A 6,990-nucleotide genomic window follows, 5' to 3' on the forward strand; every position below is an offset into this window, starting at 1 on the left:
CCCCGCGCCCGCCCCCTACGGGTGGCCCCGCCCCGCCCCGCCCCCACGGGGGACCCTCCGGCTAGCTCCCGGGGAGCTGGGGGGCGGTTCAGCGCGGCCAACGCCGCTTCCTCTCGGCCGCCCCCAGGTGTCTCGCCTCCAACCTCTCGGGCCGCCGCGCCCAGGTCCCCGGCACCGTGGCGAGTCCCTGGCACCTGGCTGCGGCGAGACTGAACCCCACAGTTCGGAAGAAGCCCCGACTTTCTTTGTAGAGCCTGCGAAGGCTTTCCGGAGGGTGTGGCCTTTGCGCTAGGGAGCTGGTCCGCGAGGGGAAGCCCTCCTCACCTACCCAGGGCAAAGCGCCAATCAAGATGCGGCTAGAGAGGGAGGCCTTGAATACTATCGCTGAACTCTGAGAACACTGAGGAGCCCGGGGAGGGTCTCTGGATTTAAGGAGAGGAGGAGGGACCCCAGGGGTTTTGGTGCACTCGGGGAGTGGGTGAGGCTGAGAGGGGAACAGGGAAGGGTGTGGAGTGGGGCAAGTGGCTAGCTTCTAAGAAACACAGAGGAAAGGGAATGTATGAGATCTGATGAGTGAGTGAAAATGAGGAAGGAGAGTCAGGTTGGGGTGTAGGGGAGGACAGAGGGTCTCCTCCTGGGAGAGAGGATGGGAGGACCAGCTAAAGGTAAAAGAGGGTGATAACAAGAAAGGGAGTCTGGACCTTTGGCTCTGGGCCTGCTGCTGGTGGAAGTCAGAGCAGGTGCTCACTGCAGGGAAGCTACTGCATTGTCATTTCTCGGTGGTCCTGTCCCGCTTGCGGGTGGAAGGGCACATAGATACCTGGGAACCAGCCCAGGACATCCTGAGGAGGGGCTCCTTGGGGGACATTAACACAAGGCTCTCTCCTCACCAGGCACTGGCCACTACCCAGACAGACTGGAGCTGCAGAGGCAGAAAACCCTAGGACTCTCCCTGTGTCTCAGTCGCTAGAAGGAAGGAACATCTTACATGGTTCTGCCTACAGGTTCCTGCAGCGGGTCACAGAGAGGCACCTACAGGCCTGATGGTCTGACTGGTACTGGGTTCGAACCACGCTGCCCGACACCTCAGCCCCCACGTTCCTGGCCCCAGTGAGGCCACCACCTTCCTGTGACCAATCAGGGCTGCTTTTCTCCCCAGCAGCATTAGGAAGTCAGAGCCAGCACTCATGCCACATCCTTCCAGGCCTTGTCCTCAGCCCTGCCAGGGAGAGAGATCCCTGAAAACCTCTACAGTGAGTACAGCTCCCTGACATCTGTAGGGCCACAGCCAGCGTATCATGATAGAGACATTTCCGAAGTTTGGTTCTGAGTGCAATGGCCCAGCATCCAGAACCAGGCCAGCCCAAAGGTTATGACAGCTGTCCACCTCACTGGGGGCAGAGGAGGCATGAGTAGGGAGCGAATCCTCATGCTCAAATTCAGACAGAGGCAGAAGTGCACATCTCCATGGGGCCCAGTGTTCTTGTATCCCTGTCCCTGTCTGTCCACACTGTATGCTGTCCCTCTGTCCCATTGCACAGTGAGGCCGTCAGAAAGGGACAGCAGCTGGTGCATCTGGCCAGATAGCCCAAGACAGCATGGGGGAGGCGGAGGTCAAGCAACAGCTAGCCTTGGCTGAAGTACCTGCCCCAGCGAGAGGCAATTGATAATGCTCTTATTTATTCATTCATTCTCTGGGGCAGTAGTTCTCAGTTGGTGATTTTGCCCTCCAGGGGACATCTGGCACTACCTGGAGATAGTTTTAGTTGTCACAAAATGGCAATTGGGTTGGGGAGTGTGCTACTGGCATGTAATGGGTGGAGGTCAGTGATGCTGCTAAACATCCTACAACAGACAGGCCAGCCCCCAAATGTCAGGCCCCAAATGTCACAAGTGCCATGGTTGAGAAACCTGCTCGATGGAGAAAGACACCTTCCTTAGGGGAAGCCCACACTAGCTGAGCACATACTATGTATGTCCTTTGTACTTCTACACAGTTTCATAGAATTCTCCCAATCTTTTTGCATTATGGTGTGTCTGACATTTGTCATTAAAGCGGAAGAGGATGAAGGGGGTACACGTGTTCCCTCACACCCTACCCCCAGATTCTCAACTAATCTCTTTTCTGCTTGCAGTTGGCAGTGTTCGTTTATATGATTTCCTACCAAGATCCCTGCTGGGAACACGTAAGGATTGCCAACCCCATTTTACAAGCAGACCATAGCGGTCAATTAACCTGCTCAAGGTTGCACAGCCAGTGAGCAGACTTGGGGGGTCCAAGCTAGGTCTGTCAGGATTCCAGATCCTAACTTCTTCCAGCACTGCCTGCTCCTCCCTCTCCTTCCAGATTTCCTGAAATACAGCCGACCACAAAGCTGCTCCCTCTTAACCACGTCACACCTCCCAAGCTGCCTGGCCTGTCCTAATTAGAAAGTCATTTTATCACTTCATCAAACTGGGATCCCTTTGGGGATAGACCCAAATTAGACTCTGAGCTGCAGGATGAACTGCCGTCATGAAGGAAGATGAGACCCTCTGCTTACATTACCATCACTGACCCAAATTTTACTCTTATGGCAGCACCGTCCAAGAGAACTTCCTTCAATGATGGACATGTTCTAAATGTGCACTGTCCTGCACAGTGGCTGCTAGTCATATGGGGCTATTGAGCACTGGAAATGTGGCTAATGAGACTGAGAAACTGACTTTTAAATTTTATTTAATATCCACTGAATTTAATTTTAAAAAGCCACATGTGGCTACTGTGCTTCCTGGTCTCACTGCTCCTTCTCCTTTCTCCCCAAGCATTCTTTTTTTTTTTCTTAAAGGCAATTGATAATGCTCTTATTTATTCATTCTTAGAGACCAAGAGAGAGGCAGATGGAGAAGCAGGCTCCACTCAGGGAGCCTGACGTGGGACTCGATCCTGGGACCCCAGGATCATGCCCCGGGCCCAGGGCGGCGCTAAACCGCTGGGCCACTGGGGCTGCCCTCCCCAAGCCTTCTGATTTGGCCAGGGAGACCACCTCTCAGAGGTCACACAGTGACTTGGGTGGGTTCCAGCCTCTGCCAAGCTCACAGACACACACATGCTCACACGTGCACACACACGCACACACACACAGCTTCACCTATTTGCACTCAATCTCTCATTTAAACCTTATCTCTCCTCAATGGGGCATCCTAAGGCCACCACTGTAGCTCTTTGTGGCCACCCATCCTAGGCAAGGTGGTTCACACCGTGGTACTGTTGAGTATGCAGTGTTGGGTACTAAGTGGCACCACCCTTGCTTGGTAAGGTCCACTTCTGTAGCTAGATGCCTGGCCCTGATTAACTCTTCTTGGGGACTGTCTTTCTGCCCCCATAGGACATACTGCCAGACTCTGAGGGTCAATGAGTTGAGCACTGGCACCTGTTGCCTCTTCCAAGGAGCCTGCCCTGATTAACCCCCACCCCGCCCCCCGCTGAGTTAGCCCTGGGCTGCTGGCACTCAGCCCTCAGAATCACAGATAACTGTATCTGTGACTCCTCCATGCCCCCTCAGAACTCTCCCATAGAAAGTTCTGCATGAGGATCCCTACTGCAATCCTGGAACCCAGCATGTGGCCCACCACAGCCTGGGGGTGGGGTGGGGAGGTAGAGGGTAAGGAGTTGGGGGTTGGGGTGGCTGAAACCACACTACCAAGGTACCCCGCTCCCTGCAGAGCCCAGCTGGGCGCCGCCCCTTCCTCCAGCATCCTCCCCAATTTTCATGTCGCGCTTGACACGCGCTGACAATAGAGGCTGCTGTTTCATCCTCCCCACCAGCGTCTCGGGGATGCTGCGGGGTACCGGGCATCCCCAGGTGTCCAGGTTTCCCGCTTTCCAGGCTCTAAATTGAGTGCACCCAAGGGGGTGCCTCCCCCACTTGGGCTCTTCTTGACCCACTGCCAGTCGCTTGGGGATGAACTGCAGACGGGAAAGCAGGCGTGGGGAGACAGGCTGTCCCGGGAGGCAGAGGCGACACAGATGGAAGCCAGGGCAGCTCTGAAGGGAGATGAGGGGGGAACTGCGGGGGCCTCCAGCGGAGTCCGGAGGCCAGCTGCTAGCAGCCTTGTGACACGCGTGCCAACTTCCCAGGGGACAGCCAGCCACCCGCGCCCCTGGCCCAGCCCTGGTGGAGTTGGGCGGGGTAGGGGGCTTCCCGTTCATCACCTCCCCAGGGAGCCCTCGGCGCCAGCGCATCATCTCCACTGCCAATTAGGCTGTAGAAATAACTTTTTTTTCCTCTTTGGATTTTCCTAGCAAGGGGCAAGCCCCTAACTCACCCCAGGCAGCTCATGGTGGCCTCTTTCGGTGGCCTTCTGTGCTCCGCTGCAGAGCTGAGCTGCTGCGCCCAGGCTTTGTTGGGGGGGGGAGGTTGGCCAGCCCCATCCCTGACATTGGCCAGGCCCAGAGGGAGGGGCAGGCTGCGGGGTGAATGGCAGCAAGGGGAGGGGGCGGGCTGTGCCCAGGAAGTGGGGGGAGCAGTGGCAGGCCCTGGAGGCAGGGTGAGGAGAGAAACCACCCCCTCCCCCCAACAGGATCCTGGCAGCAAAGGCATCACTAAGGCCCAGAGGGGGCCTGATCAAAGCTGTGCTGTACAGGTCAGTGATGCCCTGGCAGGAAAGTGGCGAGTGTGGGGGGGTTCGGAAAATTCCAGGGCCACTCCAGGTATAAACCCACCATGAATTTTTTTTTCCTAAAGGATAAACGTACAGGGGTCCAAAGCTAAGCAGAAGAACAGAAAGTGCATAGCTGATGGTTTCACGGTCCTGTGACAGCTGCTCATTTGCTGTGTGACTTTTGGGCCAGCCTCTTAATCTCTCTGAGCCTCAGTTTGCTTCCAAGAAATGGGGATAACAATCATGCTGGGATGATTCATCCAGAGAGTGTTCCTCTAGGCCCTGATGAGGTCCTCGGCACAGGGCTTGGCATCATCAAAGGGCAGAGGGTACCCATTTTTTGTAGCATGGGGATGTCCTTTCTGCAGGAGGTTGGTCCTCTCTGCAGCTTGTGCCAGCCCAACATCTAGCAGCCAATCCATTTTCACCCACAGCAATGCCCTCATACCCAGCAGAGCCAACAGCCACCCTGACCAGGGTCAGCGTTCAGGGTCACTGGCCCACCCTGGGAGTGGGTCAGTGTTGGGCCCAGTTCAGTAGCAGGACGTGCAGCAGCAGTGCCTGGGTGCTGGTGGGAGAGTGGGTACCTCTGAGCTAGGCACACCCTGCCTGCCTATTCCTCCCCCAAATGAGGTACCTGAGGTTGTCCAGGAGTGGTGCACGGGCCTCAAGGGGCAGCTCCAGGGTGAGCGCCCACACCAGGTCATCTACTTGCTGCTCAGCTGCGAATTGCTTCAGTGCAGCAAATACCCGTTCCTTGGCAGTTGGCTGGTCCCCCAAGATTTCATCCACCTGTGAGGAAGGGTCTGGTGAATGACCACATGGACCAGAGCGGAACCCTGCTCACCTCCTTCCCTTCCTCCCTCAGTTTACCTCCACAGGACAGCTGCCAAGGGAGCCCTGCTTGAGCACTGTTGCAAGCTTTTTACCCAAATGACGTCATTTCCAGCCTCAGGGCAGCCATCCAAGATAGCAGGGCTAGTATCTTTATTTACATCCAAGCAAACCTAGGCTAGTCTAGGTGGAGTGACTTGCCCAAGGCCATGGGGTCAGGACTCATACTAAGAGAAAGGCCTTCTACTGAGCATTATAAGGATCAAAGGAATCCTTTAAAAGCTCTTAAAAAAGAGCTTTAAAATGCACCAGGCACTCAATAATTGCTAGTTACTATTATTATAACACTATACTCCTTTCCACCACACTGTTCACTGAGAGATCCCACAGAGAATATTCTGGTGTTACAAAGAAGCCCTGGAGTGTGTGCCTCTCCCTGAATTTGGATTCCCTTAGTGCCCCCTCTGGACTTCTGTTTTTTTCTGCTTTGTGTACAAACCAGCTGATACAAATCAAGGTACATCTATTCAGAGGAGTCCATGCAGCTATTGGAAAGGGGCATGCAAATAGGCACCATGTTTCTGGAGGGCAGCTTTGGTAAGTGTATCCAGAGCCTAAAAATGCACCCATCATCTTACTCAATGATCTAGAAATGGATCCTAGGTATGTCCTGAGAAACAAGATGGTGCACGATGATATATGAGTGAAAAGGTTCACCTCTGCATTGTTCATAAAACAGATATATTGGAAGCAATATAGATATCTGATAATATGGAATGGATAATTTTAGCTCATCCATTTGAGGGATATTTGTAGTCCTGGCTATTTGGCTAAGAAAAGAGGAAACCCCAGACTATGTGGGAGGCAGGACCCTGGCAGTTATGTGGTAGTCTGGGGCAGTTGTAGGCTCTGGTCTAGGGTTTTGGCTCTTGAAAATATGATGCAGAGAGATGGGGACAGCAGAGCTTGCTGAGGGTGGTGGCCAAGGCCCACAGAGTACCCTGAGCACTAGTGGGGTAATTTAGGACAGCTGGGCTCCAGGTTGCCCATCCCATCCTGGTTCTAAGGCTGGATATCCAGCTGGGATTCTGCAAACTGTTCCTCCCACAAATCAAATCCCTTTCCTGCCTAAGTTAGCAGAGTCAACTTCTGTTGTTTGAGAGCCAAGTCCACTTGATATTCTGTAGTACTGGATATCGTTGATTCTGGGTTAACCTTTTTTTTTTTTTTTTTCATATTTTAACGTCCCTGAAATCAGGATGTATCTTATGACTAGTAGCCATTCCTGGGCATGTATATATGGATGTAGTCGTGGGTGTTCATATTGTTACTTACACTGATTTATGTGCATTGCTGGTACTAAATATGTTCAAATAAGTCTAAAGTCCTTTTGCAATAACTACTAAATCAAGTGAAAAGTAAGGTGATAAGGAAGCATGTGTCATGGGTTTATTGCCAGAGGTATTTCTCTTTTTGTGGTAAAAAAACAAACAAATGGGGTGTCTTGCAATT

This window comes from Canis lupus, chromosome 6, assembly GCF_003254725.2.
Source record: "Canis lupus dingo isolate Sandy chromosome 6, ASM325472v2, whole genome shotgun sequence".
Lineage (NCBI taxonomy): Eukaryota > Metazoa > Chordata > Mammalia > Carnivora > Canidae > Canis > Canis lupus.